Here is a 25,813-nt window from a genome sequence, read left to right as displayed (position 1 = left end):
GCTGGGAGGCAGTTGAACAGTCTCGGGGCCCTGACATTTATTGTATTGTCTCTAAACGTACTAGTGACACCCCTGCTTTTCATTGGAGGGATGTTCCATCGTCTGCAGAGTCTTTTGATTTCGTTGTGAGTGATTTTAGTGTGCAAGTTCGGTACTAGTCCCTACAGGATTTTCCAGGTGTATATAATCATGTATCTCTCCCGCCTGCATTCCAGGGAGTACAGGTTCAGGAACTTCAAGTGCTCCCAGTATTTGAGGTGTTTTATCTCCGTTATGCACGCCGTGAAGGTTCTCTGTACATTTTCTAGGTCAGCAATTTCACCTGCCTTGAAAGGTGCTGTTAGTGTGCAGCAATATTCCAACCTAGATAGAACAAGCGACCTGAAGAGTGTCATCATGGGCCTGGCATCCCTAGTTTTGAAGGTTCTCATTATCCATCCTGTCATTTTTCTAGCAGATGCGATTGATACAATGTTATGGTCCTTGAAGGTGAGAACCTCCAGCATGATCACTCCCAGGTCTTTGACGTTGGTTTTTTCGCTCTATTTTGTGGAAGGAGTTTGTTTTGTACTCTGATGAAGTTTTAATTTCCTCATGTTTACCATACTGGAGTAATTGAAATTTCTCATCGTTGAACTTCAAACTGTTTTCTGCAGCCCACTGAAAGATTTGGTTGATGTCTGCCTGATTCATTACCTTTGTAACTTGCCATGATTGTGACCAGATCTACCTGGAGTTCATTACCTTTGTAACTAGTTCAACTATCATAAGTTTGGGGTCCAGTCCCTGGACCCATTATGTACCTTTGTAATCTTTTGACTACCGCCCAGAGGATGGGTATGGGGTGCATAATAAAGACATTAAACTAGCTGTCTGCCTGGAGCCTTGCAGTGTCTGCAATGGAAGACACTGTCATGCAGATTCAGGTGTCATCTGCAAAGGAAGACACGTTGCTGTGGCTGACATCCTTGTCTAACATCCTAGTCCATGTCAGATATGAGGATGAGAAACAAGGTGGGAGCGAGTACTGTGCCTTGTGGAACAGAGCTTTTCACTGTAGCTGCCTCAGACTTTACTCTGTTGACTACTACTCTTTGTGTTCTGTTTGTGAGGAAATTATAGATCCATCTACCAACTTTTCCTGTTATTCCTTTATCACGCATTTTGTGCGCTATTACACCATGGTCACACTTGTCGAAGGCTTTTGCAAAATCTGCATATATTACATCTGCATTCTTTTTGTCTTCAAGTGCATCTAGGACCTTGTCGTAGTGATCCAGTAGCTGAGACAGACAGGAGCGACCTGCTCTAAACCCATTTTGCCCTGGGTTGTGTAACTGATGGGTATCTAGATGGGTGGCGATCTTGCTTCTTAGGACCCTTTCAAAGATTTTTATGATATGGGATGTTAGTGCTATTGGTCTGTAGTTCTTTGCTGTTGCTTTACTGCCACCTTTGTGGAGTGGGGCTATGTCGGTTGTTTTTAGTTACTGTGGGACGACCCCTGTGTCCATGCTCCCTCTCCATAGGATGGTAAAAGCTTGTGATAGGGGCTTCTTGCAGTTCTTGATGAACATGGAGTTCCATGAGTCTGGCCCTGGGGCAGAGTGCATGGGCATGGCATTTATCGCCTGTTCGAAGTCATTCGGCATCAGGATAACATCAGATAGGTTTGTTAATATAAGCTTCAGATATGCTAATTTAAGCTTCAGATATGCTAATATAAGCTTCAGATATGCTAATATATGCTTCAGATATGCTAATATAAGCTTCAGATATGCTAATATAAACTTCAGATATGTTAATATAAACTTCAGATATGCTAATTTAAGCTTCAGATATGCCAATATAAGCTTTAGATATGCTAATATAAGCTTCAGATATGCTAATATAAGCTTCAGATATGCTAATATAAGCTTATAATATACTAATATATGCTACAGATATACTAATATAAGCTTAAGATATACTAATATAACCTGGAGTTTTACCTGGAGAGAGTTCCGGGGGTCAACGCCCCAGCGGCCCGGTCTGTGACCAGGCCTCCTGGTGGATCAGAGCCTGATCAACCAGGCTGTTGCTGCTGGCTGCACGCAAGCCAATGTACGAGCCACAGCCCGGCTGATCAGGAACTGACTTTAGGTGCTTGTCCGGTGCCAGCTTGAAGACTGCCAGGGGTCTGTTGGTAATCCCCCTTATGTGTGCTGGGAGGCAGTTGAACAGTCTCGGGCCCCTGACACTTATTGTATGGTCTCTTAACGTGCTAGTGACACCCCTGCTTTTCATTGGGGGGATGGTGCATCGTCTGCCAAGTCTTTTGCTTTCGTAGTGAGTGATTTTCGTGTGCAAGTTCGGTACTAGTCCCTCTAGGATTTTCCAGGTGTATATAATCATGTATCTCTCCCTCCTGCGTTCCAGGGAATACAGGTTTAAGAACCTCAAGCGCTCCCAGTAATTGAGGTGTTTTATCTCCGTTATGCGCGCCGTGAAAGTTCTCTGTACATTTTCTAGGTCGGCAATTTCACCTGCTTTGAAAGGTGCTGTTAGTGTGCAGCAATATTCCAGCCTAGATATACTAATATAAGCTTCAGATATGCTAATATAAGCTTCAGATATACAAATATAAGGTTACGATATACTAATACATGTATAAGCTTCAGATATACAGTGGACCCTCACCTAACGATATTAATCTGTTCCTGAGAGCTCAATGTTAGGCGAAATTATCATTAGCCGAATTAATTTTCCCCATAAGAAATAATGGAAATCAAATTAATCCGTTCCTGACACCCCAAAGTATGAACCAAAAAATTTTTTACCACATGAAATATTAATTTTAATACACATAAACTGAAGAAGACATGCACAGTTACATGACACTTACCTTTATTGAAGATCTGGTGATGACTGATGGAATGGGAGGAGGGGAGAGTGTGGATGGTGTTAATGTTTAGAAGGGGAATCCCCTTCCATTATGACTTGAGGTGGCAAGTCCTTTTCCGGGGTTACTTCCCTTCTTCTTTTAATGCCACTAGGACCAGCTTGAGAGTCACTGGACCTCTGTCGCACAACATATCTGTCCATAGAGGCCTGTACCTCCTGTTCCTTTATGACATTCCTGAAGTGTTTCACAACATTGTCAGTTTAATAGTCACCAGCACGGCTTGCAATAGCTGTGTCAGGGTGATTTTCATCAAAAAAGGTTTGCACTTTAAGCCACATTGCACACATTTCCTTAATCTTTGAAGTAGACAACTTCTTCAATTTCTCTATCGCCTCCTCCGAAGCAGTTTCCTCAGGTGTGGCCTCTTGCTGTTGAAGATGATCTAGCAGCTCATCAGTGGTTAGTTCCTCATTGTCCTCCTCCACCAATTCTTCCACATCCTCCCCACTAACCTCCAACCCCAAGGACTTCCCGAATGCCACAATGGATTCCTCAACTGGCATAGGATTCCCAGGGTTAGCCTTAAACCCTTCAAAATCCCTTTTGTCTACACATTCTGGCCACAGTTTCTTCCAAGCAGAGATCAAGATCCTCTTAGTCACTTCCTCCCAAGCCTTACCTATAATATTTACACAATTGAGGATGCTAAAGTGATCTCTCCAAAACTCTCTTAGAGTCAGTTGAGTTTCTGAGGTCACTACAAAGCACCTTTCAAACATAGCTTTTGTGTACAGTTTCTTGAAGTTGGAAATGACCTGCTGGTCCATGGGCTGCAGGAGAGGAGTGGTATTAGGAGGCAAAAACTTGACCTTAATGAAGCTCATTTCTGCAGAAAGTCGCTCTGCCATGTCTGAAGGATGACCAGGAGCATTGTCTAATACCAGGAGGCACTTAAGGTTCAATTTATTTTCCAGGAGGTAATTTTTCACAGTGGGGGCAAATGCTTGGTGTAACCAGTCATAGAAAAAGTCCCTAGTGACCCATGCCTTACTGTTTGCCCTCCACAGCACACACAAATTAGCCTTGACAACATTGTTTTTCCTGAACACTCTGGAGTTTCAGAGTGATACACCAATAAAGGCTTCACTTTGCAATTACCACTAGCATTGGCAATCATCAACAGAGTAAGCCTGTCTTTCATAGGCTTATGTCCTGGGAGTGCCTCTTCCTCCTGAATAATGTAGGTCCTGCTTGGCAATTTCTTTCAAAACAGGCCTGTTTCATCACATTAAACACTTGTTCAGGTTTCAGTCCTTCACTGTCTATGTACTCCTTGAATTCCTGCACATATTTTTCAGCTGCTTTGTGGTCCGAACTGGCAGCCTCACCATGCCTTATCACACTATGTATGCCACTACAATTCTTAAATCTCTCAAACCAACCTTTGCTGGCCTTAAATTCACTCACATCACCACTAGTTGCAGGCATTTTTCTAATTAACCCTTTGACTGTTTTCGACGTATAAATACGTCTTACGAGCCAATGTTTCTGACGTATATATACTCAATAATTCTAGCGGCTTCAAATCAAGTGGGAGAAAGCTGGTAGGCCCACATGTGAGAGAATGGGTCTGTGTGGTCAGTGTGCACCACATAAAAAAAATCCTGCAGCACACATTGCGTAATGAGAAAAAAAAAACTCTGATCGTTTTTTTGGAATAAAACGCCGACTTTGAGGTGTATTTTCGTATAGTATTTATCTTTGTATTCGCGTTTTCATGGTCTTAGGTGATAAAATGGAAAACATGTTACAGAAATGGAGATGATTTTCATTACTTTTACGATGAAAACGACGTTGAAACTGAGCTCAAAGTAGCGGAAATGTTCGATTTTTACCAATGTTCAAGAGTAAATAAATCACACCACACGTCCAATACACGTCAACTGGGGAGTCTAATATTCTTTCACTAGTGCACTGATATTATTTATACCATTTTTACAATAATGCAGTCGTCTGTATAACAGTAAATTTTGTATTTTTTTGTATGAATAAAAAATCAAAATAGAAAGCAATAATAATATAAGAGGGGGCTAGAGATGTGACTAATGAACAGAGCATATGTTATTTTAGTGCCACGAATGTCTACCTTGTTTATTCTGGACCCTATTTTGAAATTGGCATCTTTTTTATTTTGCGTGAAATTGGCCAAATTGCCAATTTCTGATCACCATATTGGGTAGTCCAAATTAGTAAATGGGAGGTTTCTTGTACTCAGCTGATAGATAAAATGGAGTTCTAAAGAAATAGCTATGAGTTTGGTCAACTGGAACAATGGAATTGGCTGAAAATTGGGCTCAAAGTCGGCGAAATCGCCGATACGCATATGTCGCCGAGACCGCTAACTTCGCGGGAGCATAATTCCACGAGTTTTCGACCAAATTTCGAACTTTTGGTGTCATTACCATCGGGAAAAGATTCTCTATCATTTCATAAGAAAAAATAATTTTTTTTTTTTTCAAAAATTGAGCGACATAGAATGACAGTTTCAGAGAGGGGCCTGAAACAGTCAAAGGGTTAAATCCTCATGCAACTTCCTAGCCTCTTCACATATGATCACTTGAGAGATGCTATCTTCTGCTATCTGTTTTTCGTTTATCCACACCAATAACAAACCTTCAACATCTTCTATCACTTGCGATCTCTGTTTCGAAAACAAAGTTGCACCTTAGGCAAGAACAGCTTCCTAGATTGCCGTTTTCTTGGCCACAATAGTAGCGATGGTTGATTGGGGTTTTGTGTACAACCTGGCCAGCTCGGAGACATGCACTCCACTTTCATACTTAGCAATGATCTCTTTCTTCATATCCATAGTAATTCTCACCCTTTTTCCTGTAGGGTTGGCACTAGAAGCTTTCTTGGGGCCCATGCTGACTTATTTTGCAAGTGCAATCACTGAAAAGGCTGTGATAATATGAAATGTTCCGATTGTATGCTTGGAATCAACCGCGGTGGCTGGCTTGTCAACACTGGCACCCACGGAACAAGTGAGGCGGGCTCAGGCCGCACGTGGACGCGTCTCGAACGAATCGCGTCGAGCGAGTTTTTTAATGCTAGCCAAGGCAAAATTTTTGCATTAAAATGTATCGCTAGGCGGATTTAACGTTATGCAATGCGTTCGTTAGGTGAGGGTCCACTGTACTAATATAAGCTTAAGATATACAGTGGACCCTCGACTAACGATATTAATCAGTACCCGAGAACGAATATCGTTAGTAGAGTTTTTTTAGCGTTAGCCAAGGCAAAATGTTAGCGTTAAAATGTATCGCAAGTCGAATTTAACATTATATGATGCCATTGTTGGTCAAGGGTCCATTGTATTAATATAAGCTTAAGATATACTAATATAAGCTTCAGATATGCTAATACAGTGGACCCCCGGTTCGCGATGCTATTGGTATCTGATAAATCCGGTATCCGATGCATTATATCGCAAAAAATTTGCCTCGGTTCCCGTTACAAAACCCAGTATGCGATACAATTCATACGAGACGTATCCACGTGTGGCCTGAACTGCCTCGTGTGTGCCAGTGTTTACAAGCCAGCCAATGTGCGTGCATCTAAAGATACATTCGGTACATTCCATATTATCCATATTATCACTGTTTTTGGTGCTTGTTTCTGCAAAATAAGTCACCATGGGCCCCAAGAAAGCTTCTAGTGCCAACCCTGTGGTAAAAAGGGTGAGAATTAGTATGGAAATTAAGAAAGATTTTGAAGGGTTTGGGGCTAACCCTGAGAAGCCTATGCCAGTTGTGGACTCCATTGTGCCTACTTCAAAAATTAAGGAAATGTGTGCACAGTGGGTTGAAGTGCAAACCTTTATGGATGAAAATCACCCTAACACAGCTATTGCAAGCCTTGCTGGTGACTATTACACTGACAATGTTGTGGCCCATTTTAGACAAATCGTAAAGGAACGGGAGGTACAGAGCTCTATGGACAGATATGTTGTGCGACAGAAGTCCAGTGACTCTCAAGCTGGTCCTAGTGGCATTAAAAGAAGAAGGGAAGTAACCCCAGAAAAGGACTTGCTACCTCAAGTCCTAATGGAAGGGGATTCCCCTTCTAAACACTAAGACCATCAACACTCTCTCCTCCTCCCATGCCATCAATCATCACCAGATCTTCAATAAAGGTAAGTGTCAATTATTCTATTGTTATTATTCTATTTTTATTGTTGTTATTGTAATTATTCTATTGCATTAAACTTAATATTTCATATGGTAAAAGTTTTTTTTTCATACTTTTGGGTGTCTTGCACGGATTAATTTGATTTCCATTATTTCTTATGGGGAAAATTGTTTTGCTTTCCGATAATTTTGGTTTACGATGAGCTCTCAGGAATGGATTAATATCACGAACCGGGGGTCCACTGTATAGGCTTCAGATATGGTTCACGAAATCGTAATGACATGATTGCAAACAAACCATACCATGGGTGGGATTTGAACCCGCAGTCAGAGACTCATAAAACTCCAGACCGTCGTGTTTGCCACTGGACCAGCTAGCATTTGTGGTCATAGTGGGGCCTATGCTAACCTTCCTATGGTGTAGAAATATACCTAGTTGGACGAATCTTATTGTGGCTAGCTGGTCTAGTGGCTAACGCGACGGGCTGGAGTTTTGAGACTCTATGACCGCGGGTTCAAACCCCACCCGTGGCATGGTTTGTTTTCAGATATGTAAGTAAGTAAGTAAGTAAGTAAGTTTATTCAGGTATACACAAATACAGTTACATAGAATTATCATACATAGCAGCATATGTGTAGAGAACCTGGGATAACCCAAAAAAGTCAGACAGAGTGACTTATTTCCATTGGGGTCCTTTTACCTTATTATTATAGTATAAAGGTTATAATATTTTCTTATTATTCTACAATGAAGACAACATCTTATTATCATACTAAAAAGACTATCTGCTACACCAAGGTCATTAAGACTATCTACAATACGAGGGTCATTACAAGGTATAAGGTAAAATTTACACGTATGTTAGCTAAAAAATAGAAAATCATTCCCCTCCCTTTCTGTAGCTACATTCATCAGACACCTTTTGGCACTCTTCTTGAACTGGTTCACGCTATGACTGGCTTTGACATGTGCGGGTAGTCTGTTCCATTCCTTTATTGCTGTACAATAAAAGATGTTTGAAGCCTGGCCACTGACTGTGGGTACTACAAAGTTGTGCTCTCTCCCCCTAGTACTATGATTGCTTTGGTTCCCAACCTTGACAAAATTGACAGCAAGATATTCTGGAGATTGTTTGTGAGCAATTTTATAAACATGATTTAGCTTCAGTTGTTTTACTCTGTCTTCAACATTCAGCATATCCAACTGCTGTAATTCATCCTGGCCTACATGTTCTCTTGGTCCCAGCCCCAGGATGAATCTTACGATTTTGTTCTGGGTGATTTGCAGTGTATCTTTCAGTTTTTTTGTCAAGGCAGAGTACCAAGAAGAGCAAGCGTAATCCATATGGCATTGTATAAGGGCTAGACATAGGGTCCTGCGAGCCTCAGTAGGTAGACACTGTGCTTGTCTATACAGGAACTTCAGTTTGGCATTCGCTTTCTTTACTACACTGTTCCCTATCAATTCTCCTGACATGCATGGGTCAAAGGGGATTCCCAAATATTTTACTGATGAAACCAAAGTGATGGTCTCCCCATTACATTGAACATTAAAATTATTTACCCTTCTCGGATATGGTAAAATAAGCTTCATAAATGGTAATATAAGCTTCAGATATGGTAAAATAAGCTTAAGATATGTCAATGTAAGCTTAAGATATGTCAATGTAAGCTTGAGATATGTCAACATAAGCATGAGATATGTCAATATAAGCTTGAGATATGTCAATATAAGCTTGAGATATGTCAACATAAGCTTGAGATATGTCAATATAAGCTTGAGATATGTCAACATAAGCTTGATATATGTTAACGTAAGCTTAAGATATGTCAATATAAGCTTGAGATATGTCAACATAACCTTGAGATATGTCAACATAAGCTTAAGATATGTCAATATAAGCTTGAGATATGACAACATAAGCTTGAGATATGTCAACATAAGCTTGAGATATGTCAAAATAAGCTTGAGATATGTCAATATAAGCTTGAGATATGTCAACATAAGCTTGAGATATGTCAATGTAAGCTTGAGATATGTCAATATTAGCTTGAGATATGTCAATATAAGCTTGAGATATGTCAACATAAGCTTGAGATATGTCAATATAAGCTTGAGATATGTCAATATAAGCTTGAGATATGTCAACATAAGTTTGAGATATGTCAACATAAGCTTAAGATATGTCAACATAAGCTTGAGATATGTCAATATAAGCTTGAGAAATGTCAACATAAGCTTGAGATATGTCAACATAAGCTTGAGATATGTCAATATAAGCTTGAGATATGTCAATATAAGCTTGAGATATGTCAATTTTCTCAGTAGTAGTAACCAGTTACCAGTAACCACTGTGCCAGTTGACTCACGACCAACCGTCTCTGCCTGAGTCACTGTCACATGTCTCTGACATAGATGATTTTGGGGATGAAGTAGAACAAGTCTTTTCTGATGACAATCCACCTTTTTGTTTGCACATAACTTCCAATGCAACCATAGGCCCTATAGTGCAAGCATCTGTTTATAATGCGCCCGTTCATTTGTTCATGGACTCTGGTGCGCAAGTCAATATTATTAGGTCTAGTTTGTTTAAGGATAAGCAGTTACGACGTGTCCTTCTCGTGGAACCGACTCATGTGTCCTCCCTTAGTGGAGTAGCTGCTTCTCACCTGCGTGTCCGAGGTCGGACTTCCCTAACCTTTTCTATCCAAGGTAGAGACTTCACTGCTTCCTTCCTTGTTGTCGACCAGATTACTCTCCCTGGTGACCTTCTACTGGGATTTGCTTCCATGCGAGACTTACGCATTGTGCTCGACCCTTATCGATGGCATGCCCAAACTGACGACTTGATCGTTCCATTCTGGGGTTACCAGCTTGGATCAGAAATCTGTTATACTGCTGCAGAGTATGATGTACGGATTAAGTCCTTACAAGCTAATGCATTCTCCAGTAGCGTACCCAAGCGGTCAGGCACTGGTAATTCTGTCACTCCCATCAGTGTTCCACCTATACCGTCAGACTTGCAGGATAGTCGGATGCCTCAAGTGTCCGAGGACACTCAGATTGCCTTGAGTGCACAACCTATCCCTGCAATGCCTGCTAGTTCGAGTAGTAGTTTCTCCACAGGGGACGCCTTGTCGAAAAACAATTACTTGCAACTAGTAATGCCATCTCTTGTTGATGTCACATGTCGTCTGCAGAAAGACGTCTCTGTTGCGGCTAGTGCTCTCACTAGAGTGTCTGTAGTTGTTCCTAGTGTTCCAGATGGTGATAACGTCCTAGTTGACAGTGATTCTTGCAAAGTAAAAGGTCTATTTGTTGAACCATCCTTACATGTTGTAAGAGATAGTAAGATCCATTTCTTCCTGGCCAACACTTCTGGTCACAGTGTTCGCCTCAGAGCAAATACCAATCTTGTTGACCTTGTTCACTATCCTTACCCTGTTCAGGTAGAGGATGAGTTGTCACCTGACCAGTGGGTCGGTGCTATTTCTACCGGGGAGACCTCATCCACTTCACTGGATCAATTTGTTCCACCAGTTGAGGAGAAAGACTTAGCTCCCACTGACTTCCCAGATGAAGTCAAGCGTTTGTTGACTCTGTTGAACAAACGTCGTAAAGCCATTGCTTTACCAGGTGAGAAGATGGGTATAACAAACTTATTGTCCCATCGTATTCCACTTGAACCTGGTACTAGACCTATCTACATACCTGCGTACAGAATGCCTCATTCACAAGTTGCTGTCGCAGAAGAATTGATCAATCAAATGCTTGATGATGGAGTTATTGCACCTAGCAATTCCCCTTGGAATGCACCCTTGATACTAGTACCTAAGAAGGATGGTACTTGGCGCCCAGTGATTGACTTTAGGAAGTTAAACGCGAAAACCATTCCAGATCGCTTTCCACTCCCTGTACTGGGTGATCTTTTACGTAATATCGGAGATAACAAAGTCTTTTCAACCCTAGATTTGTTACAAGGGTTTTGGCAAGTCCCTCTTCACGAGGACAGCCAAGAGCTAACTGCATTCTCCACTCCTACAGGTCATTATCACTTCCTCCGTATGGCGTTTGGATTACGATCTTCCCCTATCACGTTCTCAAGGCTCATGACTAATATCTTTAGAGGTCTCATAGGTAATGCACTTATGGTGTACTTAGATGACGTAATCGTCATGTCTAAAGACGTGGATACACACTTGAAAAGACTTGATGTAGTACTTGGTAAGCTTGAAGAAGCCAATTTAAAGATCAAACTGTCTAAATGTCAGTTTTTCAGATCAGAAATTAAGTTTCTTGGTCACGTAGTCACTCCTAGAGGGGTTACGACTGACCAAAGTAAAGTAACTGCAGTACTAAATTTTCCAACTCCCAAAACTGCTGATGCCGTAAGATCCTTTGTGGGCTTAGCAGGTTTTTATAGATCTTTCATTGCCAATTTTTCTTCCATAGCTGCTCCTCTAACTGAGTTGCTTAAGAAAGATGCTCCTTTTGTTTGGACATTCCGTCAAGAAAGAGCATTCCAAACTCTAAAAGAAAAGCTAACATCTGCTCCAATTTTGAAATTTCCAGATTTTTCTAAGCCCTTCTATCTGACAACTGATGCTAGTTCAATTGGCATAGGTGCCGTACTAGCTCAGAAGACCGATGGCAAGTACAACGCAGTTGCATTTGCTAGCCGAGTCCTTACGAAGGCTGAACATAATTATACAGTAACGGAGCAAGAAGCTTTAGCAATAGTATGGTCTTTAAAGCACTTCCGCGACATTATTTATCAGTACTCTGTTCATGTCTTGACAGACCATGCTCCACTGATACCCTTATTCCAGAACAAACAACCTACTGGAAGGTTAGCTAGATGGACCTTGACTATCCAAGAGTTCAATCCCACCTTTGAGCATTTACCTGGCAAGTCAAATGTAGTCGCAGATGCCTTATCGCGACATGTTAGTATAGTAACTGCAGACCCTCCATTTAGTGCTGAAGATGTAAAGAATGCTCAACGAACAGATCCCATGTGGTCTGGTGTGATTCGATTCCTGCTCCAGGAAGATCTTATTCTGACTGTGAAGCCACCAGCACCCATCAGTGACTTTGTCATGAACCAAGAATTACTGTATCGAACAGCCGAGTTGGGTACTCCTAGCAGAAGAGTATACCAGTTAGTAATTCCACAGTCACTAGTGAATGTAGCCTTACAGCTAGTTCACGATGTACCAGGTGTTGCACACCCTGGTATGGATCGTTCAGTAAAACAAGCCAGATTGAAATACTTTTGGCCTCGTATGGCAATTGATATTTCTGAGTATGTTAAGAAATGTAGTGTCTGCATGCAACATAAAGGTAATGCTAATGGTCCTAATCCAATCCAAGTATATCCAACTACTAGCGAACCGTGGGAAAGAGTTGCGCTAGATTTGTTAACTAATTTCTAATGTTCCCTCCAAGGTAACAAACATCTGTGTGTTATGGTAGACCATTTCACCAGATATTGTGAGTTAGTTCCTATTGCAGATAAGACTGCCGAGACAGTAGCTAAAGCGTTTAAAGAACGCATTATCTGCAGGCATACCACCCCTAAGTCACTAGTAACAGATAATGGAGGTGAATTCTGTAATGAAATTCTTGAAAATTTGTGCACCTTGTACAAGATCTCTAAATCCACCATTGTTCCTCATCATCCTGCCAGCAATGGGTTAGCGGAACGAACCAATAAGAAAGTACTTGATGTCTTGAGAGCCACTATCAATCCCAACAGTGAAACTTGGGATGAAGTTATACCTGATGTGCAGTGTGCTATAAATTCTGCTTACAATGTTTCTATAGGTGACACTCCACATTATGCATTGTATGGTGTAGATAAACGTTTGCCTTATGAGTTGTTATATTCTAATCCGAAACCACATTACAACCCTGATGATTTCATAGCAACTCGTACCAGCTTAGCTCAAAGTGTTTTTAGAAGAATCCGTGAAACACTTCATAAATCAACAGCAGAATTTACAAGAGTCGCAAACACTCGATCAAAGCCATCCAAAATCAAAGTAGGTTCGAGAGTTATGATGATTAACTTTAACAAAACGTCTGCAATGCCAAAGCTTGATCAAAAGTTTATTGGTCCTTATCGAGTAGTTGAACATATCACTGGTAATAAGTATAAGGTTAGAGAGATTAGTACTGGTCAGTATAAAGAATCGCATTTGGATCATATGAAGTTAGTATGTGATGATAATGATGTTCCAACCCAGACTAATGTGACAGACTCTAACAATCCTCCTGATCCTGTACTCTCTTCCTCTGATACTCAGTCAGACGATCAACCTGAATGTCGTTATTCCCTACGTACACGACAGGTATTGAGAAATCCTCAAGTATCATTTGTAACTTCCAATTCAGATTTGCCTCAAATACAGCATGAGTTAGCCAATGCTACAGAGTTTGATCCTCCCAGAGATGACACCCATTCTGCATATGTCAATCTCACCCTAGCAGAGTTGGGGTTAAATGTAAATAACCTGTATAGATGAATAATTACAGTATCAACTTATCAGTATTCAAGAATTTTTTTTTGTGTTCATGTTCTCTCCGCATTCTGAGAGTTAACAGTCTAGATTTGAGTGCACCGAATCTGCCTTTCTGTTAAACACTCTTTCTTTGTATATATTCTTCCCTCAGAATCCGTAGATCACATGAATACAGATCGATCGATCAAAATTTTTTTTTTTACCACTTGTAATCTCAACGTTGAGTTCGATGTTCATTTGTTGAGTTTTAAGTTGTGCTATATTATACCTTGTATTGCATTACAGTTTCAGTTACGTAAGCTTCCATTCCAATGTTCTACTTATGTGTGTTATAATGTTTAATTGTTGTGTACTTTGACATTGTATAGAATCAGCCCAAGCCGTATACCTGCCATCTCTAGTTTGTATTAGTTGTATGTCGGGACGACATACGTTAGCGTCGCCGAGCTCTCAGTAGTAGTAACCAGTTACCAGTAACCACTGTGCCAGTTGACTCACGACCAACCGTCTCTGCCTGAGTCACTGTCTGAACTCATGCGCTGACCTGGCAGTATTCAAAGACCCTCTCACATATGGGTACTGTGGGCGGGCAGTCAGGCAGTTGTACGAGAGAGAGCAGTGAGATAGGTACGGCTGTAAGGGCGCAACCCACCTTGTCTGTAATTATACGTACTACCAGCGTACGTGAGGATTTCTTTACCTAATCCACGTATTGAACTCCCACATGATAATATAAGCTTGAGATATGTCAACATAAGCTTGAGATATGTCAACATAAGCTTGAGATATGTCAATATAAGCTTGAGATATGTCAACATAAGCTTGAGATATGTCAATATAAGCTTGAGATATGTCAATATAAGCTTGAGATATGTCAATATAAGCTTGAGATATGTCAACATAAGCTTAAGATATGTCAACATAAGCTTGAGATATGTCAATATAAGCTTGAGATATGTCAATATAAGCTTGAGATATGTCAATGTAAGCTTGAGATATGTCAACATAAGCTTGAGATATGTCAATATAAGCTTGAGATATGTCAATATAAGCTTGAGATATGTCAATATAAGCTTGAGATATGTCAATATAAGCTTGAGATATGTCAACATAAGCTTGAGATATGTCAATATAAGCTTGAGATATGTCAATATAAGCTTGAGATATGTCAAAATAAGCTTGAGATATGTCAATATAAGCTTAAGATATGTCAACATAAGCTTGAGATATGTCAATATAAGCTTGAGATATGTCAATACAAGCTTGAGATATGTCAATGTAAGCTTGAGATATGTCAACATAAGCTTGAGATATGTCAATATAAGCTTGAGATATGTCAATATAAGCTTGAGATATGTCAATATAAGCTTGAGATATGTCAATATAAGCTTGAGATATGTCAACATAAGCTTGAGATATGTCAATATAAGCTTGAGATATGTCAATATAAGCTTGAGATATGTCAATATAAGCTTGAGATATGTCAACATAAGCTTGAGATATGTCAACATAAGCTTGAGATATGTTAACATAAGCTTGAGATGTCAACATAAGCTTGAGATATGTCAACATAAGCTTGAGATATGTCAATATAAGCTTGAGATATGTCAATATAAGCTTGAGATATGTCAACATAAGCTTGAGATATGTCAACATAAGCTTGAGATATGTCAATATAAGCTTGAGATATGTCAATATAAGCTTGAGATATGTCAATATAAGCTTGAGATATGTCAACATAAGCTTGAGATATGTCAATATAAGCTTGAGATATGTCAATATAAGCTTGAGATATGTCAATATAAGCTTGAGATATGTCAATATAAGCTTAAGATATGCCAACATAAGCTTAAGATATGTCAATATAAGCTTGAGATATGTCAATATAAGCTTGAGATATGTCAATGTAAGCTTGAGATATGTCAACATAAGCTTGAGATATGTCAATATAAGTTTGAGATATGTCAACATAAGCTTGAGATATGTCAATATAAGCTTGAGATATGTTAACATAAGCTTGAGATGTCAACATAAGCTTGAGATATGTCAACATAAGCTTGAGATATGTCAATATAAGCTTGAGATATGTCAATATAAGCTTGAGATATGTCAACATAAGCTTGAGACATGTCAACATAAGCTTGAGATATGTCAATATAAGCTTGAGATATGTCAACATAAGCTTGAGATATGTCAGTATAAGCTTGAGATATGTCAACATAAGCTTGAGATATGTCAACATTTACTTACTTACCTAACATAAGCTTGAGATATGTCAATATAAGCTTAAGATATGTCAATATAAGCTTGAGATATGTCAACAAAAGCTTGAGATATGTCAATATAAGCTTGAGATATGTCAACATAAGCTTGAGATATGTCAACATAAGCTTGAGATATGTTTACCTGGAGTTTACCTGGAGAGAGTTTCGGGGGTCAACGCCCCCGCGGCCCGGTCTGTGACCAGGCCTCCTGGTGGATCAGCGTGTGATCAACCAGGCTGTTGCTGCTGGCTGCACGCAAACCAACGTACGAGCCACAGCCCGGCTGATCAGGAACTGACTTTAGGTGCTTGTCCAGTGCCAGCTCGAAGACTGCCAGGGGTCTGTTGGTAATCCCCCTTATGTGTGCTGGAAGGCAGTTGAACAGTCTCGGGCCCCTGACACTTATTGTATGGTCTCTTAACATGCTAGTGACACCCCTGCTTTTCATTGGGGGGATGGTGCATCGTCTGCCAAGTCTTTTGCTTTCGTAGTGAGTGATTTTCGTGTGCAAGCTCGGTACTAGTCCCTCTAGGATTTTCCAGGTGTATATAATCATGTATCTCTCCCTCCTGCGTTCCAGGGAATACAGGTTTAGAAACCTCAAGCGCTCCCAGTAATTGAGGTGTTTTATCTCCGTTATGCGCGCCGTGAAAGTTCTCTGTACATTTTCTAGGTCGGCAATTTCACCTGCCTTGAAAGGTGCTGTTAGAGTGCAGCAATATTCCAGCCTAGATAGAACAAGTGACCTGAAGAGTGTCATCATGGGCTTGGCCTCCCTAGTTTTGAAGGTTCTCATTATCCATCCTGTCATTTTTCTAGCAGATGCGATTGATACAATGTTATGGTCCTTGAAGGTGAGATCCTCCGACATAATCACTCCCAGGTCTTTGACGTTGGTGTTTCGCTCTATTTTGTGGCCAGAATTTGTTTTGTACTCTGATGAAGATTTAATTTCCTCATGTTTACCATATCTGAGTAATTGAAATTTCTCATCGTTGAACATCATATTGTTTTCTGCAGCCCACTGAAAGATTTGGTTGATGTCCGCCTGGAGCCTTGCAGTGTCTGCAATGGAAGACACTGTCATGCAGATTCGGGTGTCATCTGCAAAGGAAGACACGGTGCTGTGGCTGACATCCTTGTCTATGTCGGATATGAGGATGAGGAACAAGATGGGAGCTAGTACTGTGCCTTGTGGAACAGAGCTTTTCACCGTAGCTGCCTCGGACTTTACTCTGTTGACGACTACTCTCTGTGTTCTGTTAGTGAGGAAATTAAAGATCCATCGACCGACTTTTCCTGATATTCCTTTAGCGCGCATTTTGTGCGCTATTATGCCATGGTCACACTTGTCGAAGGCTTTTGCAAAGTCTGTATATATTACATCTGCATTCTTTTTGTCTTCTAGTGCATTTAGGACCTTGTCGTAGTGATCCAGTAGTTGAGACAGACAGGAGCGACCTGTTCTAAACCCATGTTGCCCTGGGTTGTGTAACTGATGGGTTTCTAGATGGGTGGTGATCTTGCTTCTTAGGACCCTTTCAAAGATTTTTATGATATGGGATGGTAGTGTTATTGGTCTGTAGTTCTTTGCTGTTGCTTTACTGCCCCCTTTGTGGAGTGGGGCTATGTCTGTTGTTTTTAGTAACTGAGGGACGACCCCCGTGTCCATGCTCCCTCTCCATAGGATGGAAAAGGCTCGTGATAGGGGCTTCTTGCAGTTCTTGATGAACACAGAGTTCCATGAGTCTGGCCCTGGGGCAGAGTGCATGGGCATGTCATTTATCGCCTGTTCGAAGTCATTTGGCGTCAGGATAACATCGGATAGGCTTGTGTTAATCAAATTTTGTGGCTCTCTCATAAAAAATTCATTTTGATCTTCGACTCTCAGTCTGGTTAACGGCTTGCTAAAAACTGAGTCATATTGGGACTTGAGTAGCTCACTCATTTCCTTGCTGTCATCTGTGTAGGACCCATCTTGTTTAAGTAGGGGCCCAATACTGGACGTTGTTCTCGATTTTGATTTGGCATAGGAGAAGAAATACTTTGGGTTTCTTTCGATTTCATTTATGGCTTTTAGTTCTTCCCGCGATTCCTGACTCCTAAAGGATTCTTTTAGCTTAAGTTCGATGCTTGCTATTTCTCTGACCAGTGTCTCCCTGCGCATTTCAGATATATTGACCTCTTTTAGCCGCTCTGTTATTCTTTTCCGTCGCCTGTAAAGGGAGCGCCTGTCTCTTTCTATTTTACATCTACTCCTCCTTTTTCTTAGAGGAATAAGCCTTGTGCATACATCGAGTGCCACCGAGTTAATCTGTTCTAGGCATAAGTTTGGGTCTGTGTTGCTTAGTATATCTTCCCAGCTTATATCGGTTAGGACTTGGTTTACTTGGTCCCACTTTATGTTTTTGTTATTGAAGTTGAATTTGGTGAATGCTCCCTCGTGACTAGTCTCATTTTGTCGGCCTGGGGCTCCACGCATACATGTCTGAACCTCAATTATGTTGTGATCTGAGTATATTGTTTTTGATATGGTGACATTTCTTATCAGATCATCATTGTTAGTGAAGATGAGGTCTAGTGTATTCTCCAGTCTAGTAGGCTCTATTATTTGCTGGTTTAAATTGAATTTTGTGCAGAGATTTAAAAGCTCGTGTGAGTGTGAGTTTTCATCAGAGCTGCATCCTGGTGTTATTACTGCAACAATATTATTTGCTATATTCCTCCATTTTAGGTGCCTTAAGTTGAAGTCCCCCAGGAGCAAGATGTTGGGTGCAGGAGCTGGAAGATTTTCCAGACAGTGGTCAATTTTTAACAGCTGTTCCTGGAATTGCTGGGATGTTGCATCCGGAGGTTTGTAGACTACCACAATGACTAGGTTTTGGTTCTCGACCTTTACTGCTAAAACTTCCAGTACATCATTTGAGGCATTAAGCAGTTCTGTGCAAACAAGTGACTCTGCAATGTACAGGCCAACCCCCCCCTTTTGCCTGTTCACTCTGTCACATCTGTATAGGTTGTAACCTGGGATCCATATTTCGTTGTCCAAGTGATCCTTTATGTGGGTCTCAGTGAAAGCCGCGAACATTGCCTTTGCCTCTGCAAGCAGTCCACGGATGAAAGGTATTTTGTTGTTTGTTGCTGGCTTTAGACCCTGTATATTTGCAAAGAAGAATGTTATCGGACTGGTGGTATTGTTGGTACTGGGGGGGGATTTTTTTTCTGGCATTAGTATCTGTATCTGTTGGTTTGGAGTGGAGGCCATCGACTGTGGTTCCACTCCAGGAATGACTGGATTTGGTGTACGATTTCTGCCATTTCCTGCCAGTTTTTTTTCCTTCCTGGCACTAAAAAACCTCTCCCTCTTGAGTGGCTGTGGCTACCCAGGTTTTCCCATGGCCTGGATGTTTTGTATCTTTTTGTCCCCTTTAGATGGTATGCCTGGCAATTTAAGTTATAGCACAGTCTTTCCTGTACTGAAGAGGTACACATTTCAGGGTGAAAAAGCTTACAGGAAGGGAGTTTGCATTTTCCTGTTGTCATATGGGCATGGCATATTCTAGGGTGGTCATAGTTGCACGTCCCATCTGTTTTTCCAGATTTCCCATGCCAGCAGATACCAAGTGCATAGTATGTGCACAGGCTTGGTTTCCGTTTGCCTTGGGTTTCTGTGACTGTATTCCCTGTTGGTGCATGTTTCCCTGTCTTACTTCTATCCTCCCTAGCACCAACAATGGAGCTCCCACCAGTTGTTTTTGGTAATTTATCCTCACTATTGCTATTGGAGTCCTCTTGTTTGCTATTTCCTGCGGCATTTCTAGTTTGCAATATTGGTTTTATCTTATCTTTGACTACACTTGTTTCCCTACTATGGCTCCTGTCCTCTATGTGGTCATTTATATGTATTCCTTCCTGCGTATAATTCCCGACTACCTGGACAGCATCTCCAGCTTCACCATTTCTGTCTCCCAGAACAACATAAGCTTGAGATATGTCAACGTAAGCTTGAGATATGTCAATATAAGCTTGAGATATGTCAACATAAGCTTGAGATATGTCAATATAAGCTTGAGATATGTCAACATAAGCTTGAGATATGTCAATATAAGCTTGAGATATGTCAACATAAGCTGGAGATATGTCAACATAAGCTTGAGATATGTCAACATTTACTTACTTACTTAACATAAGCTTGAGGTATGTCAATATAAGCTTAAGATATGTCAATATAAGCTTGAGATATGTCAACATAAGCTTGAGATATGTCAATATAAGCTTGAGATATGTCAACATAAGCTTGAGATATGTCAACATAAGCTTAAGATATGTCAACATAAGCTTGAGATATGTCAACATAAGCTTGAGATATGTCAATATAAGCTTGAGATATGTCAACATAAGCTTGAGATATGTCAACATAAGCTTGAGATATGTCAATATAAGCTTGAGATATGTCAACATAAGCTTAAGATGTCAACATAAGCTTGAGATATGTCAACATAAGCTTGAGATATGTCAACATAAGCTTGAGATATGTCAACATAAGCTTGAGATATGTCAACATAAGCTTGAGATATGTCAACATTTACTTACTTAACATAAGCTTGAGATATGTCAATATAAGCTTAAGATAAGTCAATATAAGCTTGAGATATGTCAACATAAGCTTGAGATATGTCAACATAAGCTTGAGATATGTCAATATAAGCTTGAGATATGTCAATATAAGCTTGAGATATGTCAACATAAGCTTGAGATATGTCAACATAAGCTTGAGATATGTCAACATAAGCTTAAGATTTATCCTCCTCCTAACTTCATGTTAGCTAACACTACGTTGTTAGTTATATCTTAAATAATCCAGGTTTGTTAACTTACTCTCACCAGTAACTTTGTTCTTCTCTTTGTTGTGGGTTATAAAGGCCAGTGAGACCATGAGCCGCATCAAGCCGGACTTCTTCACGGTACACTTACATTCATGATTCCTTTATTTACTTGTAAGTTTACAATGTGGTTGATATATTTTAGACAGTATATTTGACATAGGTAGTTTACACTGAGGGTTTACTATGACTTGTAGTCCAAAGCCACTATCATGCCTTGGTATGATATTATTATTTTTATTTACTACAAGTACATGTACAAGGTATACAAGTACATGTACAAGGTATACAAGTACATGTACAAGGTATACAAGTACATGTACAAGGTATACAAGTACATGTACAAGGTATACAAGTACATGTACAAGGTATACAAGTACATGTACAAGGTATACAAGTACATGTACAAGGTATACAAGTACATGTACAAGGTATACAAGTACATGTACAAGGTATACCAGTACATGTACAAGGTATACAAGTACATGTACAAGGTATACAAGTACATGTACAAGGTATACAAGTACATGTACAAAGTATACAAGTACATGTACAAGGTATACACGTACATGTACAAGGTATACAAGTACTTGTACAAGGTATACAAGTACATGTTTACCTGGAGTTTACCTAGAGAGAGTTCCGGGGTCAACGCCCCCGCGGCCCGGTCTGTGACCAGGCCTCCTAGTGGATCAGAGCCTGATCAACCAGGGTGTTGCTGCTGGCTGCACGCAAACCAACGTACGAGCCACAGCCCGGCTGATCAGGAACTAACTTTAGGTGCTTGTCCAGTGCCAGCTTGAAGACTGCCAGGGGTCTGTTGGTAATCCCCCTTAAGATAAGATAAGATAAGATTTCGTTCGGATTTTTAACCCCGGAGGGTTAGCCACCCAGGATAACCCAAGAAAGTCAGTGCGTCATCGAGGACTGTCTAACTTATTTCCAATGGGGTCCTTAATCTTGTCCCCCAGGATGCGACCCACACCAGTCGACTAACACCCAGGTACCTATTTGCTGCTAGGTGAACAGGACAACAGGTGTAAGGAAACGTGTCGAAATGTTTCCACCCGCCGGGAATCGAACCCGGGCCCTCCGTGTGTGAAGGGGGAGCTTTAGCCACCAGGCCACCCTTATGTGTGCTGGGAGGCAGTTGAACAGTCTCGGGCCCCTGACACTTATTGTATGGTCTCTTAACGTGCTAGTGACACCCCTGATTTTCATTGGGAGGATGGTGCATCGTCTGCCAAGTCTTTTGCTTTCGTAGTGAGTGATTTTCGTGTGCAAGTTCGGTACTAGTCCCTCTAGGATTTTCCAGGTGTATATAACCATGTATCTCTCCCTCCTGCGTTCCAGGGAATACAGTTTTAGGAACCTCAAGCGCGCCCAGTAATTGAGGTGTTTTATCTCCGTTATGCGCGCCGTGAAAGTTCTCTGTACATTTTCTAGGTCGGCAATTTCACCTGCCTTGAAAGGTGCTGTTAGTGTGCAGCAATATTCCAGCCTAGATAGAACAAGTGACCTGAAGAGTGTCATCATGGGCTTGGCCTCCCTAGTTTTGAAGGTTCTCATTATCCATCCTGTCATTTTTCTAGCAGATGCGATTGATACAATGTTATCGTCCTTGAAGGTTAGATCCTCCGACATGATCACTCCCAGGTCTTTGACGTTGGTGTTTCACTCTATTTTGTGTCCAGAATTTGTTTTGTACTCTGATGAAGATTTAATTTTTTCGTGTTTACCATATCTGAGTAATTGAAATTTCTCATCGTTGAACTTCATGTTGTTTTCTGCAGCCCACTGAAAGATTCGGTTGATGTCCGCCAGGAGCCTTGCAGTGTCTGCAATGGAAGACACTGTCATGCAGATTCGGGTGTCATCTGCAAAGGAAGACACGGTGCTGTGGCTGACATCCTTGTCTATGTCGGATATGAGGATGAGGAACAAGATGGGAGCGAGTACTGTGCCTTGTGGAACAGAGCTTTTCACCGTAGCTGCCTCGGACTTTACTCTGTTGACGACTACTCTCTGGAGTTTAGAGTTTACCTGGAGAGAGTTCCGAGGGTCAACGCCCCCGCTGCCCGGTCTGTGACCAGGCCTACTAGGGATCAGAGCCTGATCAACCAGGCTGTTGCTGCTGGCTGCACGCAAACCAACGTATGAGCCACAGCCCGGCTGATCAGGAACTGACTTTAGGTGTTTGTCCAGTGCCAGCTTGAAGACTGCCAGGGGTCTGTTGGTAATCCCCCTTATGCCCTTGATACTGGCCATGTAGTCAGAAACTGTAAGGCTGGAGATGATGTCCTGGTAGTCAGTAAATGGGGGGCTGATAGTGCTGTCCTGGGAGACAGTAATGGGGAAGCTGGAGGTGCTGTCCTGGGAGACAGTAATGGTGAAGCTGGAGGTGCTGTCCTGGGAGACAGTAATGGTGAAGCTGGAGATGCTGTCCTGGGAGACAGTAATGGGGAAGCTGGAGATGCTGTCCTGGGAGACAGTAATGGTGAAGCTGGAGATTTTGTCCAGGTAGTCGGGAATTATACGCAGGAAGGAATACATATGAATGACCTCATAGGGGACAGGAGCCATAGTAGGGAAACAAGTGTAGTCAAAGATAAGATAAAACCAATATTGCAAACTAGAAATACCGCAGGAAATAGCAAACAAGAGGACTCCACTAGCAATAGTGAGGATATATTACCAAAAACAAATGGTTGGAGCTCCATTGTTGGTGCTAGGGAGGATAGAAGTAAGACAGGGAAACATGCACCAACAGGGAATACAGTCACAGAAACCCAAGGCAAACGGAAACCAAGACTGTGCTCATACTATGCACTCGGTATCTGCTGGCATGGGAAATCTGGAAAAACAGATGGGACGTGCAACTATGACCACCCTAGGAAATGCCATGCCCATATGACAACAGGAAAATGCAAACTCCCTTCCTGTAAGCTTTTTCACCCTGAACTGTGTACCTCTTCAGTACAGGAAAGACTGTGCTATAACTTAAATTGCCAGGCATACCATCTAAAGGGGACAAAAAGATACAAAACATCCAGGCCATGGGAAAACCTGGGTAGCCACAGCCACTCAAGAGGGAGAGGTTTTTTAGTGCCAGGAAGGAAAAAAACTGGCAGGAAATGGCAGAAATCGTACACCAAATCCAGTCATTCCTGGAGTGGAACCACAGTCGATGGCCTCCACTCCAAACCAACAGATACAGATACTAATGCCGGAAAAAAAATTCCCCCCCAGTACCAACAATACCACCAGTCCGATAACATTCTTCTTTGCAAATATACAGGGTCTAAAGCCAGCAACAAACAACAAAATACCTTTCATCCGTGGACTGCTTGCAGAGGCAAAGGCAATGTTCGCGGCTTTCACTGAGACCCACATAAAGGATCACTTGGACAACGAAATATGGATCCCAGGTTACAACCTATACAGATGTGACAGAGTGAACAGGCAAAAGGGGGGGGGTTGGCCTGTACATTGCAGAGTCACTTGTTTGCACAGAACTGCTAAATGCCTCAAATGATGTAGTGGAAGTTTTAGCAGTAAAGGTCGAGAACCAAAACCTAGTCATTGTGATAGTCTACAAGCCTCCAGATGCAACATCCCAGCAATTCCAGGAACAGCTGTTAAAAATTGACCACTGTCTGGAAAACCTTCCAGCTCCTGCACCCAACATCTTGCTCCTGGGGGATTTCAACTTAAGGCACCTAAAATGGAGGAATATAGCAAATAATATTGTTGCAGTAATAACACCAGGAGGCAGCTCTGATGAAAACTCACACTCACGCGAGCTTTTAAATCTCTGCACAAAATTCAATTTAAACCAGCAAATAATAGAGCCTACTAGACTGGAGAATACACTAGACCTCATCTTCACTAACAATGATGATCTGATAAGAAATATCACCATATCAAAAACAATATACTCAGATCACAACATAATTGAGGTTCAGTCATGTATGCGCGGAGCCCCAGACCGACATAATGAGATTAGTCACGAGGGAGCATTCACCAAATTCAACTTCAATAACAAAAACATAAAGTGGGACCAAGTAAACCAAGTCCTAACCGATATAAGCTGGGAAGATATACTAAGCAACACAGACCCCAACTTATGCCTAGAACAGATTAACTCGGTAGCACTCGATGTATGCACAAGGCTTATTCCTCTAAGAAAAAGGAGGAGTAGATGTAAAACAGAAAGAGACAGGCGCTCCCTTTACAGGCGACGGAAAAGAATAACAGAGCGGCTAAAAGAGGTCAATATATCTGAAATGCGTAGGGAGACACTGGTCAGAGAAATAGCAAGCATCGAACTTAAGCTAAAAGAATCCTTTAGGAGTCAGGAATCGCGGGAAGAACTAAAAGCCATAAATGAAATCGAAAGAAACCCAAAGTATTTCTTCTCCTATGCCAAATCAAAATCGAGAACAACGTCCAGTATTGGGCCCCTACTTAAACAAGATGGGTCCTACACAGATGACAACAAGGAAATGAGTGAGCTACTCAAGTCCCAATATGACTCAGTTTTTAGCAAGCCGCTAACCAGACTGAGAGTCGAAGATCAAAATTAATTTTTTATGAGAGAGCCACAAAATTTGATTAACACAAGCCTATCCGATGTTATCCTGACGCCAAATGACTTCGAACAGGCGATAAATGACATGCCCATGCACTCTGCCCCAGGGCCAGACTCATGGAACTCTGTGTTCATCAAGAACTGCAAGAAGCCCCTATCACGAGCCTTTTCCATCCTATGGAGAGGGAGCATGGACACGGGGGTCGTCCCACAGTTACTAAAAACAACAGACATAGCCCCACTCCACAAAGGGGGCAGTAAAGCAACAGCAAAGAACTACAGACCAATAGCACTAACATCCCATATCATAAAAATCTTTGAAAGGGTCCTAAGAAGCAAGATCACCACGCATCTAGAAACCCATCAGTTACACAACCCAGGGCAACATGGGTTTAGAACAGGTCGCTCCTGTCTGTCTCAACTATTGGACCACTACGACAAGGTCCTAAATGCACTAGAAGAAAAAAGAATGCAGA

At 41.3% G+C, this 25,813-nt stretch overlaps 1 long non-coding RNA gene across 1 annotated transcript in view; it reads right to left on the bottom strand.

Annotated features, from left to right (window-relative positions):
- LOC138853567 (uncharacterized) overlaps positions 1-20,812 on the bottom strand; it is a 57,521-nt gene extending 36,709 nt beyond the window's left edge. The window contains exon 1 of the long non-coding RNA XR_011392738.1: positions 20,742-20,812. This is a non-coding gene — a long non-coding RNA (uncharacterized lncRNA). The remainder of the gene's footprint in view (positions 1-20,741) is intronic.
- Positions 20,813-25,813: the final 5,001 nt, after the last annotated feature.

Source organism: Cherax quadricarinatus, chromosome 33 (genome assembly GCF_038502225.1).
Source record: "Cherax quadricarinatus isolate ZL_2023a chromosome 33, ASM3850222v1, whole genome shotgun sequence".
In the NCBI taxonomy this organism is placed as follows: Eukaryota; Metazoa; Arthropoda; class Malacostraca; order Decapoda; family Parastacidae; genus Cherax; species Cherax quadricarinatus.
Note: the sequence above shows the minus strand (reverse complement) of the source record. Positions and strands in the feature narration are given on the sequence as shown.